The 18,305-nt window shown below is 42.1% G+C and overlaps 1 protein-coding gene across 4 annotated transcripts in view; it reads left to right on the forward strand.

Annotated features, from left to right (window-relative positions):
- The window catches only part of BICC1 (BicC family RNA binding protein 1), a 338,019-nt gene that overhangs the window by 204,703 nt on the left and 115,011 nt on the right, over positions 1-18,305 (forward strand). The gene's annotated exons all lie outside the window — the stretch shown is intronic.

Here is an 18,305-nt window from a genome sequence, read left to right on the forward strand (position 1 = left end):
AAAATGATGTGTAACTTCTATCTGGAACCAGAAAAGATTTTAAAGTATTAATATTAGAATTGGTTTCATAAAAGATAATGTAGCAACCTGTGATGCTGCGAATACCGGTTCAGCTAGTGGCCACGTGTAATGGCGGCTCTCCACATGTGAAAATGTGTTATCAACACATCAGCTCTGATTGTTGGTACCTCAGGGTTCTCTTGTATGTGCCACACAGATTGAGTAGCTGCTTTCTTCCCCTGCAGTGTGATGGACACTTGAGAAATCCTTTCTTGGGTGTTTCTTCATCTATCAGATAGCAAAGAGTGCACTCTATTGCTCTTTTTGCTTGAACATATCTCTTGCCTGGTATTCTCTGCCTTCTCCTACAGGGCACTGCCCAGTGTCTGGACTGTTAGAAATGGAAGTATGCTATTCATTTTTTTTAAGATTATGTATTTTCAAATGTGACCCTGTAGTGTGTGTCTTTATTGGTGGTTTTCTTTTTAAAGTAGTCTTCCTAAACTTCATGGTGTGTGCTTTGTTAAAGGAGCGCAGATACTTGTAGTCATTGGGGAATAATGATAAATACCATCAGATGATTGAAAATACAGTGATTGTGCAAGCTGAGTGTTAGCTGTTGTGGTCTCGTTTTCTGTTGTTTAATTTTGTATTTGCTGCCCTTTCTTGCTGTGACTTGTATTGCTAAATGATACCAAACATTGCAAGATTTCTCAATGTCATTTCTTATTTTAGTCCAAATTGTCTTTTAATCTCATTTTCTCAGAGTTATTTATCACATGGAATGTAAATTATTTTTGTTATTTTTGTGTGGTATTAACTGAATTTTGATCTGAATTCCTACATAACCTGATTTTGTCACTTTATTATTTTTGATCATGGTGGTGAGAACACAGGAGTTTAAGTGCTAAACAGTCATAAGGTATGGTGGACTGTCAAGTACAATTCTGTGTACACCATGCATTTGTCAAGAATATAGAATTCTTAATTAATCTTGAGTAATTTTGAGGGTGTGGTGGGGTATATGGTAATTGTTATCCAGAAAAAGAAGCTGTCATTAGTGAGATACCCATTTACTCATTTGTGACCACTTAGAAATCCCTGGACTAGCATTTGGATGAATTGCAACTTGGATATAAGCTGGATCCTGTTTTCCTGTTGTCAGGTATTTTTACTTAAAGAATGAAATGAATTTCATTATTAGCCTAATAAAAATATAATTTAAGCAGTCCTCAAAGAAAACTCCCAAGGAAACGTGAGTATTAAAACAATTCCAGGGCCGGCGCTGCGGCTCACTAGGCTAATCCTCCGCCTTGCGGCGCCGGCACACCAGGTTCTAGTCCCGGTCCGGGCACTGATCCTGTCCCGGTTGCCCCTCTTCCAGGCCAGCTCTCTGCTGTGGCCAAGGAGTGCAGTGGAGGATGGCCCAAGTGCTTGGGCCCTGCACCCCATGGGAGACCAGGAGAAGCGCCTGGCTCCTGCCATCGGATCAGCGCGGTGCGCCGGCCGCAGCGCACCTACCGCGGCGGCCATTGGAGGGTGAACCAACGGCAAAAAGGAAGACCTTTCTCTCTGTCTCTCTCTCACTGTCCACTCTGCCTGTCAAAAAAAAAAAAAAAGAAAAACAATTCCAGATAATTTTAAATGACTTATTTCCTTGGAGTACCTGTGCTAGCTTTTCCCTTTGTTATCCTAAGAAATAGAACTGATAAATTCTGTTGTTAAAGATGTGATTCCAGCTTGAGAGAGTTGAGAAAATATGGAAACAAGTAGGTGCATTCATTGTTTTCAGATTGGTTTCTTGTCCTTGACACATGCAACCCATCCAGCGTGGTCAGTATATTCCACATTCTGCTTTTGAAATGAGAATATTTCAGTCACATGGTTGAGGGCATTTGGAATAATTTTCATGTGGTTGAAGTTAACCTTTGGAATTGTGCCTAAGAATTGATCCCTCTAAGCCTGAACCTATAGACATCATTTTATTTTTATTATTTATGAAGTGCTGTAAATGGACATAGAACCATACAATGATCCAGAAGAAAGGAAGGAAGAGGGGGAGAGAGAGAATCAAAAGTTGGCCTTAGAGGAATATACTGTTCTCAGTTCACTTGTGCTGCTCTTATTATTTAAACACATGGCTTCTGGGTCAATTCTGGCTAACATCTTTGATAGGTAAATACCTACATTATTTTTTAGGTATTTAATTTTTGCTTGGCTATAATTTATAGATAGTAAAAGTAAAATGAAAAAAGCAGGAGGAACTTTAAAAGATAATTGTTCTTTGATCTGATGTGGCTGTTTATGCCTGCTCCATGTGTTGCAGAAGATACCATTAATCTTTAAGCCTCTTCATCCCATACTATTATTATTCAAGAGACTAGAGAATATAAATATATAAATATATTTAAGAACCTACGCCTTATATCTGGATGAGGATTACATTCTAACCCCATGGTAATATGCGCACTGGAAATATATAGGTGATCCACAGACCAAGCTAGATGGACAACAGTGCCACGGGTTTGTGTTGTAGTTCACTTTCTATTTCTTAGAATGCCTACTGGTTGAATAGTTGAGCTTAGAAAGACATTTTTTGTGTGGCCACTGTTACCATAGTCTGTCTTCTCCTTTACCTTATTGAAACTTAGACCTTTGTTTTTCCAATTAGCTTCCAGTAGCTACATCCAAACTTTATTTATTGTACTTGATATAAGGAATTTATTAATATATCAGATTCTCAGGATCACAGCAAATGCATTATAATTACTGTTACACAGTTCTCATGTTAATGTGCTAGCAATAGAGAACAGGTTCATTATAATTCATAGACAAAATTCTAAGTGTATTATGGTACTTCCTTCCTCAAACTTTATTTTTTAAGCTGGTAACCCTTTATCAGAGATGCTATAGGAGTAGCTGTGTAGCTCACTTGCTTTCAGGGCTAGTAAGATGATGCCTGGCACACAGAAAAAAATCTGACAACCTCAGTTGATTCTTAGTTGGAAAACTCAGATTTGTCTCTAGCAATTCTAGCTCTCTAGTTCCGGGTGTGGGACTGGGAATCCATGTATTTAATGCATTCCTGGACTAGTATTTGAGGCTGTTAGGGGTAAGCTGAGTTGGAGAAGCAAAACTCCCATCTTGTTATATGGGAATATCATCATTCAGGCACGAAGAAGACCATGTGTTCAGAAGGCGGTCGAGGACGGCCGCTACTGACAAACAGGCAGTGTTTCAACAGTCACTTTTCCCTAATGTCCATCTTGGCATCCATAGAGCTGCACTGTAGGAACTCATTAATTTTATGTATTTGTCTCTTTAATCAATTAACATGGATAAGTTGAGAGTGATGATAACCTCATTGTCTGTGCTTGTGTTAAATATAGAAGAAAAAAAAATCTGATGTTGTTCCTCTCTACTCTGCCTCTTTGCCTCTCTCCTTCCCTTTTGCTTCCCTTCTGTTGGCTCTTTGATCATATTCTCAACAGGCTATAGTGGAAGAAAAATGAATACAAGTAATTTCATTTATGCAGGATATTTTTAAAAAGTATGTGTTTTGTGATTTAAACTGAGGGACTGTAGAATTAAAAAAAAAAAAAGTCCCTGGACACCAGCCTCCACCCTAGTGGTTGAGACACCATTTAAGATACCTGTGTTCCATAGTGGAGTATCTGATTCCTGATTCCAGCTTGTTGCTAGAGCAGACCTGAGCGACGGACAGCAGTGATGGTTCAAGTAGTTGGGGCCTTGCCATCCTGGATTGGTTTCCTGGCTCCTCACTTTGGCATTGGCCTCATCTGAGCCACAGCCCTGCGGTCATTTGGGAAGTCAACTGTTGGGTGCAAGCCCTCTCTGTCCTTGTCTATCTCTGTGTCTTTGCTTCTCAAATGAATATATGCAACTTTTAAAAAATCTCTAGAGTATTTGAATCTTCCTCATTAGCCAAAAAAGAACTAAGAATTTAGGGTTCCATTATTATGAACATTTAAATAGCTGACTCTAGGGATCAATTGTCAATTAGATTTAAACACCTAAGAATAATTCTGTGTTAAGTAAAGAGTTCAACCAATAGTATTAAGTAGAAAAAGAAAATACTAAAAAGAATAAAATAGTCTTTACTTAATACAGAATTATTCTTAGGAGTTTAAATCCAATTGACAATTGATCCCTGTTAAAAATAAGAGTGGGAATAAGAGAGGAAGGGGAGGAGCTGGTGATGTGGTACAGCAGGTTAAAGCCCTGGCCTGAAGTGCTGGCATCTCATATGGGTGCTTGTTCTAGTCCTGGCTGCTCCTTTTTTGATCCAGCTCTCTGCTATGGTCTGAGATAGCAGTAGAAGATGACCCCTGCACCCATGTGGGAGACCCGGAAGAAGCTTCTGGCTCCTGGCTTTGGATCAGCTCAGTTCTGACCCTTGAGGCCATCTGGGGAGTGAACCAGCAGATGGAAGACCTCTCTCTCTGTGTCGCTACCTCTCCCTGTAATCAATAAAAGAAATCTTTAAAAAAAAGAGGAAGGAGATGTGCAGTTTGGCACACACTCCCTTGGGTAACTTGCCATGGACTCCAAATCCCATTAAGTTGGCAGGTACCAATGCCATCTTACTAGTTAAAGTGATCAATTTAAGTTCATAATTGATCATAAAGATAGAATTAAGTGTCAAAAGGGATCACATAAATAAGACCAGTGTCTGCTAATAATAATTGATAGAGGCCGGCGCCGTGGCTTAACAGGCTAATCCTCTGCCTTGCGGCTCTGGCACACTGGGTTCTAGTCCTGGTCGGGGCGCCGGATTCTATCCCGGCTGCCCCTCTTCCAGGCCAGCTCTCTGCTATGGCCCCGGAAGGCAGTGGAGGATGGCTCAAGTGCTTGGGCCCTGCACCCGCATGGGAGACCAGGAGAAGCACCTGGCTCCTGGCTTCGGATCAGCACGATGCACTGGCCGCGGTGGCCATTGGATAGTGAACCAACGGCAAAAAGGAAGACCTTTCTCTCTGTCTCTCTCTCTCACTATCCACTCCTCCTGTCAAAAAAAAAAAAAAATTCATAGAATTAAAAAGGAGAGAACAATCCAACATGGGAAGCAGAATACACAGCAGACTCATAGGATTACAAATGCCCTAAACAGCACTCTGGCCTCAGAATCTGCCCTTAAGGCATTTGGATCTGGTTAAAAAGCCCATGAGAGTTTCTCAGGCATGGAAAGCCAAGATATTGTGGCAAAAAGTGATCTAAATGAAAGATCTTTGTGAGTGAGATCCCAGTGGAAAGAACAAGCCATCAAAGAAGGATGTACCTATCTCTGAAGGGAGGAGAGAACTTCCACTTTGATTATGGCCTTGTCTTAATAAGGTCGGAGTTTGTGAACTGAAGAGGCTTCCATAGTCTTGGAAACTCATGACAAGAGCCTCGGATATCACTGACGTCATAAATAAGAGTGTCAATTGTTAAATCAACAACAGGAGTCACTGTGCACTTGCTCTCCATGTAGAACCTCTGTCCTTAATGTGTTGTACTATGAGAATTAATGGTAAAACTAGTCTTCAGACAGTACTTCATACTTTATGTGTCTGTGTGGGTACAAAATATTGAAATCTTTACATACAGAAGATAATTAAAAATGACTCTTGATGGAGAATGGGTTGAGAGAGGGAGTATGAGATGGGATGGTTTGTGGGTGGGAGGGTGGTTATGAGGGGAAAACAGCTATTGTCCAAAAAGTTGTACTTTCAGAATTTATATTTATTAAATAAAAGTTTTGTATAAAAAATAGCTGACTCCAGGATTATCTTAATGGAATTCATGAAGAAAATATTCAATACTTCTTCTGCAAATTTATTTTGAAAGAGAGAAGTAAAATTATTTGTGACTCTTGGATTCAGAATACTAGAACAGTCTGCTTTATATGGGAAAATTTGAGATTTGTGACTGTGAAAGCAGTATTTAAGGATCAGGTGTTTAACACAATGAAACTTTACTAACATAGAGTAAATTAAGGCACTAATTAAATTTTTGAGTATAGTGTTCTGAGTCACAGTCTATTTTAAAGTAAATGTATCTTTGTGAAAGTACAAATAGCATTTCAATAAGCCTGACTGTTTTGCCAAGTGGAAGTCCTGCCAGATCTGCCTTAGCAAATAGATAAAAGTGATTTGTAATGAGAACTTATCAGATTGGTATGTTTGTGTTATGAGCTGCAGAGTGCTCGATGAGTTTGTTCTCTTCATCAAGGTAAAATTTTTCACAGTCTTCTTTTTACTCTTAATTTGGTCATCAATTTCTTTGTTCTTAGGTTGGTGAAGGTAAATGTGGGGAAAGATTGTTTAAAGTGTTTTGTGCCAAATTCAATTATATGAGGTCAGGATTGAGGAAGCTTTATTGGAGAGTTAAACCAATAATGGAAACAGATTTCTGCAAGTGACCCTCATTTGACTATTTGGGATGCTCAGGGATGAATGAGAAAGGTGATGATTAAGAAAGGTGTTGACTGGATTGCTTGCTGTGTTGTGGTTTGGAGGCAATCTTATACCAAGTTGGCCCATTTTCTTCCTCCTAGCAGGAGTAAGAGAATCATCAAAATTCCATGAGGTTTTATTCTTTTTGGTCACATTCCTTCAGAACAAATGGTTGTTCAATAGAAAATCTTAGCATGAGAAAAACTTTAGGTTATCTACTTTATAGCTTAACAGAGACAGAGGTTTTATTGAGTGTACCTACACTTTTGTGGGTATTCCTGGGAGAGCAATCAGTTGAGCCCTTTAACATTGCATTGCTCAGAGAACATAGCAGAGGCATGGCGTAGTGTGCTGGACCAAAGTACTCTCCACTTTCCTAATGGTGGATTGGGACCAATTAGTAAGTTGTCCAAAGTTAACTTTAGTGGATCACAACTAGATTAGCAAATAGCATGTAAGCATATTGTTTAATGAAACTGTCATATAGAATATGTTGTAAATGTCATTTATATGTTGCAGACAGAATTATGTCATGATACATATAATGGATGACAAAGGTAGCATTGCTATCATTGTTCTTCAATGGTCAGTTATCCAAACGTTTTATTCTGTTTCGTTGCATTCCTTTAGAACAAGAGAAAAAGATTAAGATAATACAGATTTTGTTAGCCACTGCATTCCTGGCACTGTAACCAGGACACAGTTAGCACTTGGAGAATATCAATCACCTGAGCACTCAATCATAGTTACAAAAATTGAACCAGTAATAGGGATGGCAATGAAGACCCTAAGGTGTGTGTGTAGGAAAAAGATTTAGAGTAATGGCACAGACACATGAGTGGCAGTCACAGTTATGAAAAAGTATCAGCTACTGGTGCCTTTCCTGTATGTCCTTTAAGTGACTGAATGAGGGAGGCATATGCTTCTGAGTAAAGTGAGCAACATGAAGGAAGTTTAGGGAAATGATCTGATCTTGTCACTCAAGGGACACGTGAATAGGTGAGACGCACATGCTATTGTTAGTGGGTTGTCAATGAGACTTAATGAGGCTCAGCCTCCTTGTTTGACCTCTAGAACAGAGTTATTTTGGTTGTGGTTGCTTTAATTAGTATTTTGTTACATAGTTTATTAATAATAATATCTGGTGGTACCATTTGTTGAGACCTACAGCAATCAGGGACCATGCTAAATATTTTGCATACATAATCTTAAATCTTATTTAATTATCAGAGAAACCTGAGAATTTTGGTGGCAGCACTCTAATCTTCCAGATGAAGAAATTAAAGTGCATGAAAGTAGGAAAATTGGCTCATGCTTGTATAGTTAGTAAGTAGCAGACTCCAAACTTGAATTCAGGTTTGTGTTTCCAGAGCCCCAAGTCTACCTTTTTACTTAAATCTTCATGAGAAAACAACTTTTTAGGGTTTTACTCGTTTATTACTTCCGAGAGCTTTTTGATGTATCTCTTCAGTGACCACTGCCAAATGTAGCTGATCACTAGCAGCAGCCAGTTTGATGATTTCTTAGTTTTTGTAAATCACAGACACTTTGGGTTCGGTTGGCACATCCTAATTCTTACAGATTGCACCTCTTTTTAAGGGAAGTTAGATATAAAAGTTAAACCATTCATATATGTTTACCTTTAAAAAAACACTTGGTTGTGAATTTTAACTTGATATTTTGTATCATATGCTATTTCCTCAGGAAGAAATTTTTTGACTTGCCATTAAGTTAGAAAAACCTGTGAAAGTTGGATTTGGAAGGAAGATAAGCTCAGAATACATTTTATATTGCTGCAGAGGAAGGAGTCATGGTGCTTTTGATGTAAATTTTAGGAAGTAATATCTAGAGCCTTCGTGGGACTCTTGTATTTCGTCTTGGTAGAGGGATTTCATACCTGACGTATTTGTGTATATTATTAAGGTGATGATGCTCACTTGGTGGATGCTATTTGGGCTGAGAATAGGAATTCATCCAATGAGCTTGGTAAGGTGTATGAAGTAGACTAATATTCACTGTGGTTAGAGAGAATGTGATCCAACCAGAACCTCTCAGAGGAGGGTAGGGACCAGGACCAACTTGTTCTGGTCAGTATATTTAAAAAAATAAAAGGCTTGAATTAATGTGTGTTTTACACATTTGTTAATGTATCTCTTCTTAGGTAGCCTCATTTGTAGATAGTGCCAAACATGTACAGTTGATGTTCTTTCTGAATATGTTTATTTTGACACACAGACACATCACACACACACACACATACACACACTGTTTTACAAGTGAGATCATTCATGGTACATGACCCACTGTCAGGATGGAGTACTTAGGCTTGGGGTTCATTTCTTAATCTCCAGCTGCTGCCCCTTTCTTTTCTTTTTTTTTTTAAAGATTTATTTTATTTATTTGAAAGGCAGAGTTACAGAGAGGCGGAGGCAGAGGCAGAGAGAGAGGTCTTCCATGTGCTGGTTCACTCCCCAGATGGCTGCAATGGCTGGGGCTGCACCAATCTGAAGCCAAGAGCCAGGAGCTTCTTCCTGGTCTCCCACGTGGGTGCAGCAGCCCAAGTGTCTAGGCCATCTTCTGCTGCTTTTCCAGGCTATAGCAGAGAGCTGGATCGGAAGTGGAGCAGCTGGGACTTGAACCTGCACCCATATGGGATGCTGGCACTGCAGGCGGCGGCTTTGCCCACTATGCCACAGCGCTGGCCCTGCTGCCCCTTTCTTACCTTTACAACTAGGATTGGCATACCTGCTCACCTGAAATTGTGGCAAATTTGCTGATCTTTCCATTCTTTCCCTTTCTTTGCTGTAGCAGAGACAGAGAGGGAGGTGGGTTAGATTTCGTGCATGCTGTCAAACCTGAAATGTGCAAATCTGGTAGTTTTTGGAAAAAAACATTGTCCAGTAACTTACTAAGGAAATAAATTTTGAGTGGACTAGAGAGGTGAGGACGTAAGTGAAAAAATGAAAGCATTCACAGAAAGAAAAAATAAGCCAGAGACTGGGACATCGTATTTGCAAGAGCTATGTAAAAACTCTTCACACTCAACAATTAGAAAATGAAAAACTCAATTAAAAGTAGGCAACAGATGTGAATAGAAACTTCACTAAAGAAGTAGAGATGACAAATAAGTATGTGAAAAGATGTTCAATATTATGTATTATTAGAGAATTGCATATTAAAACAAAATTAGAAGAATTGGTAGAATAGCCGATGTCCAACACAATAATACCAAATGCTTGTGGGAACTTGGAGCGGTAGAAAGTCTCAGTTGTTGATGGGGATAAAAAATGGTATAGCTGGGGCCAGCGCTGTGGCATAGTAGGCTGAGCCTCTGCCTGTGGCACTGTCACCCCATATGGTGGCAGTTTGTGTCCCATCTGCCCCTCTTCCAATCCAGCTCTCTGCATATGGCCTGGGAAAGCAGTGGAACATGGCCCAAATGCTTGGGCCGCCGTACCTGCATGGGAGACGTGGAAAAAGCTCCTGGCTCCTGGCTTTGGATTGGCCCAGCTCTGGCCATTGCGGCTATTTGTGGGAGTGAACCACTGGATCGAAGACCTCTTTCTCTGTGTTTCCATCTTTCCATCTGTAATTCTACCTCTCAAATAAATAAATAAAAATCTTTAAAAAAGTATCGCTAACCCTGGAAGACAGTGCAGCCATTTCTTATGAAACTAAATATGATTTTAGCATGCAGAACAGCTGTTGTGTTCTTTAATATTGCATAAATGATTTGAAAGCTTAGGTTCACACAAAAGCCTGCACATTGATGCTTGTAGCAGCCTTATTCCTGGTTACCAAAACTTAGAAAAGACCAAGATGTCCATCAGTAGGTGAATGGATAAATGAGGTACATCCATACAATGGAAGTTATTATTCAGTGCTGAAAAGAAATGTGCTATGAAGCCATGAGACGACATGAGGCTCTTTCAGTGCCTGATACTGAGGGAAAGAAGCCGGTCTCTATAGCATACTAGAGTCTAACTGCAGGACATTTTAGAGAAAGCAGTACTGTGGAGACAGTAAAAAGGTAAGTGTTTACCAGAGGGAAGGATGACTAGGGAGTGCACAAAAGATTCTCAGGGCAGTGAAATTTTCTGTATATTTATAATGGTGGGTCCATGTCACTCAAGATTTGTCAAAAGCCACAGGATGCCAGGTTTTTTTTAAATTTTTTTTTTTTAATTTTTGACAGGCAGAGTGGACAGTGAGAGAGAGACAGGAAGGTCTTCCTTTTCCATTGGTTCACCCCCCCAATGGCCGCTATGGCTGGCGCGCTGTGGCTGGCACACTGTGCCGATCCGAAGCCAGGAGCCAGGTGCTTCTCCTGTCTCCCATGGGCAGGGCACAAGCACTTGGGCCATCCTCCACTGCACTCCCGGGCCACAGCAGAGAGCTGGACTGGAAGAGGAGCAACCAGGACAGAATGCGGTGCCCCAACCGGGACTAGGACCCGGTGTGCTGGTGCCGCAAGGTGGAGGATTAGCCTATTGAGCCGCGGCGCTGGCCAGGATACCAGGTTTTGATGCTGTCATGATGCTGATGGTCAGGAAGGGTGCATCTGTGTGTAGGGAGCACTCCATATTCTACCCAGCTTTCCTTTGAGACAGAAACTTCTCTAAAAAATAAAGTCCATATTGAAAAACACGTGAGGATTCTTCAGAATGTTTATGGAGTATGCATATGATAAAAACTATGCATGGTCTCCAAAAATCTTTTGTGCCAAAGTAAATTTATCTTAATTCCATTTCTCCACCAACCTTTTAAAGTTTCCTCATAGTTGTACATGCTGAGCCACAGCACTTTGATCAGCGTTGTATAGTGTATTACATGCAGAGGTAACATTTAGTGACCAGTAATATCTTCTTAATGTATAAATGTAAAAACATTAGGAAATTTCAAACAGTTGAAAGTTTTGAAAAAAAATTTTTTTTAAGATTATTTACTTGATGCTGGTGCCGTGGTGCAGTAGGTTAATCCTTCGCCCGCAGCACCGGCATTCCATGTGGGCACCGGTTCTAGTCCTGGCTGCTCCACTTCCGGTCCAGCTCTCTGCTGTGGCCTGGAGAAACAGTAGAGGATGCCCCGAGTCCTTGGGCCCCTGTACCCATGTGGGAGACCTGGAGAAGCGCCTGGCTCCTGGCTTCAGATCAGCGTAGCTCCAACCGTTGCGGCCATTTGGGGAGTGAACCAACGGAGGGAAGACCTTTCTCTCTGTCTCTCCCTCTCACTGTCTGTAACTCTAAAATAAAAAATAAATAAAATCTTTAAAAAAATTATTTACCTGAGAGGCAGAGTTAGAGGGAGAGACACAGAGAGAGATGTTCCTTCTGCTGGTTCACTCCCCAAATGGCCACAATGGCTGGAGCTGGGCCAGTCCAAAGCCAGAAGATTCTTCAGGGTTTCCCACATGTATACAGGGGCCCAAGCACTTGGGCCATCCTCTACTGCTTTCCCAGGCACATGAGCAGGGAGCTGCATGGGAAGTGGAGCAGCCAGGATTCGAACCAGCACCCATATGGAATGCTGGCATCAAAGGTGGAAGCTCAACCTACTATGCCACAGTGCCAGCCCTACAAATTTTTTTAAAAAGTGAGAAGGATGACTCACTGGAGCAGTAAAGCACATCCTGGCATGAACGGATAGGCGACTGGACCAGCTGCCGATATCTCTTAGCTTTTCTGCCTCTCTGACCTCTCCTGCAGTCTTCCTTCCTGGGATAGCTCCTGTCTTTGTGCTTCCTGAACAGGTACTTTTGATGGGTCCTTGCCTTCGAGAAGGTAACCCGTGTGATTACTCTCCCCACTGTAGCTATGAGGGGTCTTCAAAAAGCTGATGAAAAATTCCTACTACAGGAAAACTTTGCATGGATTACAAAAATATTTTTGTATCACGGTTTTTTAAAATTTATTTGTTTATTTGAAAGTGAGAGGTACACATGCATATGTGCACATGCTCGCACACAGAGAGAGAGAGAGCGAGCGAGCGAGCTTCATCTGCTGGCTCACTTTCCAAGTGGCTGCAACCGCTGGGGCTGGGCCAGGCCAAAGCCAGGAGTCAGGAGCCTCTTCTGGATCTCCCATGTGTGTGTTGGGGGGTGGGAGAGTTGGGGCCAAGCACCTCAGCTGTCTTCTGCTGCCCTCCCAGGCCCATCAACAGGGAGCTGGTTTGGAAGGTGAGCATCTGGACACCCATATGGGATGCTGTGGGATAGGTGGTGGTGTCACCCACTGCACCACAACACCGTCCCCTGTACTGCAGTTTTAATTCTGTCTTACCATGGAAAACATCATCATATTCGTAACTGATGCTGAGATGCAATGGACAGGGCTGGGCCAGGTTGAAGCCACAAACCAGGAGGTTCATCTGGGTCTTCCACATGAGTGACAGGGCCCCAAGTACCTGGGCCATCTTCTGTTTTGGGTTAGCAGGGAGGCAGATTGGAAGTGGAGCATTAGGGATTTGAACTGTCACTCACATGGGATGTCAGCTGTTGCAGGCATGGCTTAAGATGCCGCACTACAGGCCAGCGCCACGGCTCACTAGGCTAATCCTCCGCCTTGCGGCGCCGGCACACCGGGTTCTAGTCCCGGTTGGGGCACCGGATTCTGTCCCGGTTGCCCCTCTTCCAGGCCAGCTCTCTGCTGTGGCCAGGGAGTGCAGTGGAGGATGGCCCAAGTCCTTGGGCCCTGCACCCCATGGGAGACCAGGAGAAGCACCTGGCTCCTGCCATTGGATCAGCACGGTGCGCCGGCTGCAGCGTGCCAACCGCGGCGGCCATTGGAGGGTGAACCAACGGCAAAAGGAAGACCTTTCTCTCTGTCTCTCTCTCTTACTGTCCACTCTGCCTGTCAAAAAAATTAAAAAAAAAAAAAAAAAAAAAAAAAAAGAAGATGCCGTACTACAACGCTGCCTCCTAAAATGTGTTTCTTAAGTGTCGTCTTCAAGAAGAAAGTAATTCTGGATGTCTTTTTAGATTTTTTATCCTAGATTTATTTTGATCATTATTTTGCACTTTTCACAGTATCTTTATTCCCTTATCTCACTTTCCTGAGAACTACTAATGATTTTAATGGCATTTATATACTTGTATCTGTAGCACTAATGGAGTAATTTTATCCCCCAGGGTAAATCTGACAGTATCTGGAGACATTTTTGGTTGGTACAGTTGTAAGGGAGCGCTGCTGGCATCTAGTGGGTAGAGGCCAGAGGAGCTGCTGCACATCCACCCCACACAGGACAGCCCCTCATGACAGTTACTGGTGCAAAATGTCAGCAGTTTGACGCTGAGAAATACTGAGGTAGAGGAGTGGGCTTAGTATCTGGAATCTGCTATCTGCATCGTACAGATTCTTCATAAAGCTTGGTGCATTGTTGAACTGACTTTCTGCAGCTTTAGTATCAAGATAATTTTTATTAGTGGCTACTGAGGGAAGAGATTACATAGATCAGCAAGACAGACATGCATAGATCAGCAGGATAGGTAAGCTAACAGAATTTCAGTGGAAGAGATGAAACACGGGCGGGTGTTAGATTTACACATTTTAAAAGCCAGTTTGTGGTCAGTGTTGAGTGATCCAGTTGAACTGTGCAACTTCAGCTGGTTTTCATTCTCCACGAGAGTTTGGCCCAGGGTTTTACTTGATGCCCATCGCTCCAGTGCTGGGGACACACGTGCTACTCTCTTGGTTCTTGCTGCCTGAGTGCCCCATTCCTCTTTGCTGGAATGTGTAGTTGTGGTAACTGTGACAATCTCTAAGGCTTCTTACCTGTCATATTTGACCACCACAGTAGTGCTATAAACTTCTGCCTTGACTTAAGAGATGGGCATCAAATTTTGATGGTTTCCCATGCTGTGTGTAGCTGTTCCCTGGTTTCCCCTGCTTAGTCACTCAGGGCATCACTGGACAGAATTCAGTGACATCCAGCAGGCCTATCAGTAACAGCTAAATGATTTTCGTGAAAGCTTTTCTTCAATTATGAGCATTAGTGAGGAGCTACCCTGTGACGTTTCTAATTACTTAAGAAAATAAGTTACAGTGGCATCTTCATTTCTTCCAGTTGTCTTACTTGGTGCTATGAAATCAGGACTATGGTTTAGTACTGCAGTTTTATACAAGCCTTGGTACTAAAAGATGTTTTTGTCAAAAGATATTAGAAAGATTTCAGGAATGAGGAGTTACATACCTTTTATATCTTGTTGCCAAAAATGACTGTTACAGCAAAATAAGTCCTGCTTGAAATAAAAATTTAACAACACCACAGCTATGTTTGTTTTTTGGCTGTTTGATCTATGCAAATAGTTAGGTTTTATTATTTTTTGTAAATGGGTTCATTCTACACACATTTTTTTGCAGTTGGATTTTTCTTAACAGATAATGAGAGGGCATCATAGGTAATAATACTATTTTTGTAGCTGCATGAATGTACATGTGTAGGATCGGTAATATAATAATAGAACTCAACCTGTTTTAATAGGACTTGGGTTATCTTCTCTTTTTTTTCTATAACGAGTTTCAAATTTGTCTGTGTTTATGTTATATAAATTCTTTTTTTTAATTATTTTTTTCTGAGAAAGGGAAGACATCTCCCGTCCATTGTTCACTACGCAAACATCCACAGTAGTTGAGATTGGGCCAGGTCGAAGGCAGGAACTGGTACTCAATCCAGGGCTTCCCTGTGCATGCAGGGACCCGACTGCTGGAGCCGTAATCCGTGGCCTCCCAGGATGCACATTAGCAGAGAGCTAGACTGAAAGTGAAGGAGCGAGAACTTGAATCCAGGCACTCAGTGTCGGATGTGGTGTTCCAAGCAGTGACGTAACTGCTGGGCCAAACACCTACCGCCATACATTTTACAAGTAGAAGTCTCGGGCCACAGGGCATGAGCAACTGAAGTATTTTTTAGGATTGTCACCTTGTCCTCACAAATGTCCTCACAAATGGCTGCTGACCTCCCGCCGGGCAGGGCCTGGTTTCTGGAAAGGGAAGTAACTCTTCCCTGCCCTCCTGCCAGCACTGAGCTCCCCATCCTCAGCCAATCTAAATAGTGAGAGAAGTCCTGCTGTCTTATCACTACCTTAATAAAAAATGAGAGGCGTTTTCGTCTGTTTACAGAATACTGCGCGTTTGTAACTCTGTGGATCGTTTGTCCTGACCCTCTGCTCCCTTGTTCAAACCCTGGCCCTGTTTCAGTGGGTTCCTGTCCTAGCCCGTGCAGTGCTGTTGGCTTTGTGTGTGTAACTTAACGAACAGTAGAAATCTCTTGCTGTCAGTTCAGAAAGCTGGAACATGCAAGATCAAGGTGCCAGCAACTTTGGTGTCTGGTCATGGCCTGTTCCTCCTCAGGGGACCCCTCTGTGTGCTCCCACTTGGAAGAGGGGCAGACAGGCTCTCTCGGGCCTCTCTTCTAAGGTCACTGATCTCAGTTATGAGGGGAGCCCTACTGGTGTAATCGCCTCCCAAACAACCCCACTTCCTCATACCGCCACCTTGTTGGGAGGGGAAGGTTTTCAACATAGGAATTTTGGGAGGGACACAGACTTTTAGACCAGAAGTTAGTCATTTTTTCCCCTAATGAAGTAATCATTTAAATTGTATTTCTACTCAGAGGTTGAAGGTTACTTTCCCTTCTCTCTGTTTCACAAAAACTGTTAGCTTTTCACTGTTACTACCTAGCAGTGTTTATAAGCAATTTATGGATTATTTCAGTTTCCAACTAGAAAGAAGTAAATTGACACAGATAGTATTAACATGTTGATTTGTGAAGGACGGTAGAAAATTACACATCACTGTTTAGGGTGATGGGTTTCCTCAGTAAATTAGCTGAAGATTTTTATCTTTCATAGCAGTAGCATTAATTGTGTGCGAGTCCATGTGTATGTGGAAATGTGTTCGGGAAATCATGATAATTTAATTATTATACAAGAAGGGAATGGCATTGTGGCACATCCCATATTGGAGCACTGGTTTGAGTTCCATCTGCTCCGCTTCAGATCCAGCTCCCTGATAATGCTTCTGGAAAAGCAGTGGAAGATGGTCAGTGTGCCTGGGCCCTGCTACCTGTGAGGGAGACCCAGATGGAATTACTGGTCCTGGCTTCGGCCTGGCACAGCCTCAGCGTTTGTGGCCATTTGGAGAGTGAACCAATGGATGGATGATCTCTGTCTTTCCCACTAAAATAAATCTAAAAACATATTATATAAGAAGTGTTGAATTCATATGTTTTTTTGGTTAACAGAAGACCCAGGAAGCTGTAGTTTGGTTTTATTTCTGGTACTGGGCTTTGGCTTCCTCTTTTACTGGGAAAATGTTCTGAATTTTTTCCAATACCTTACATTCAAGGAATAGACGTATAACTTTATTACATTGTTTTGAATTGACTTGCATTTCATTTCCATTGTCCTTGCATTTCTGTAGGTGGAGTCGTTAACTAAAGTCCCAAGTTTTTGTATAATTGACTTTCTTCACTACTCAGTTTACTTAACAGAGAACAAAAATCACCTTTTGCACTGACCTATTTCAGAGATGTCAAAATGACACTCTTGCATTTGAGAATAAACTCAATGTTTTTGAGTATTTTGAATCAAACTTTTCTGTCCACAGTGTTTGATGTTTGGCTCCCCAATATGTTATGCCAGGTTGTACCTTTTTTTTTTGAGATTTATTTTATTTATTTGAAAGACAGTTACAGAGAGAGGTAGAGACACAGAGAGAGGTCTTCCATCTGGTGGCTTACTCCCCAGATAGCCGCAATGGCCAGAGCTGCGCTGATCCGAAGTCAGGAGCTTCCTCCGGGTCTCCCTCATGGTTGCAGGGACCCAAGGACTTGGGCCACCTTCTGCTGCTTTTCCAGGCCATAGCAGAGAGCTGGATGGGAAGAGGAGCAGCTGGGATTAGAACCGGCGCCCATATGGGATGCCAGCGCTTCAGGCCGGGGCTTTAACCTGCTGTGCCACAGTACCGGCCCCAAGGTTGTACCTTTCTATGTCAACTGCAGAATGCCATTCTCCAGCCTTCTCCTTCCAAATGGTCAGTCCTAGCCATTGTCCCATATCTGTTGCTGGTGGTACAACTTCCCAGACAGCTTCCAGAATGGAGTTTACTGCTCCAGTGCCTGCACTAACTCACTGGCTTTTCCTTACTTACATTTGGCACTTTTTATGCTCATTCTACTTTGTCAGCCTTGACATTGCCTTTCCTTTGGACCGTGAGCTCATGGATCTGTGTCAGAGTCCAGTGTGTCTTATTTCTTTCTTATGTGCATGATGTCTGCCAGAAAGCTGGAGTGATAAATTATAACATTTTCATTATCGTTATATTTAGAATAAATCTGAAATTAATTCAGTAGTGACTGGTATCTTTGGAGTAGCTTTTGAGAAAGAGTTGGCCTTGGCAGCTACCAAGCTACAGTGTTCCAGTTGAACATAAATATGTCTGATTACCATAAATAATCAGGGCTACTTCTTGAGCATGTCTGAAACACGTCTGGGACAAAACACTCCCCAACCACACGAGGAGTTAAAGATGCCTCTCGCCGACTGCTGTGAGTCCCGAATGAGTGCTGTTGCTTTAGCTGGGATGATTTTAACTCAACCTTGATCCTCCGCTCCTTTGTATTTTTAAAATTTATTTTCTCAAAAGGTAGAGAGAGACAATGAGAATGAATGAATATGAAGGAATCTCATGTCTCCTGGTTCACTCCTCAGATACCCACAACAGCCTGTTTTGGGCAGGTACAGGACATGAACTTGGTCTCAGTCTCCTGTGTGGGTACCAGAGCCCAAGTACTTGAGCCATCACTACTGCTTCCCAGGAAGAAGAAAGTCTAATTTGGAAGCAAATGCAG

This window comes from Lepus europaeus, chromosome 17 (assembly GCF_033115175.1).
Source record: "Lepus europaeus isolate LE1 chromosome 17, mLepTim1.pri, whole genome shotgun sequence".
In the NCBI taxonomy this organism is placed as follows: domain Eukaryota; kingdom Metazoa; phylum Chordata; class Mammalia; order Lagomorpha; family Leporidae; genus Lepus; species Lepus europaeus.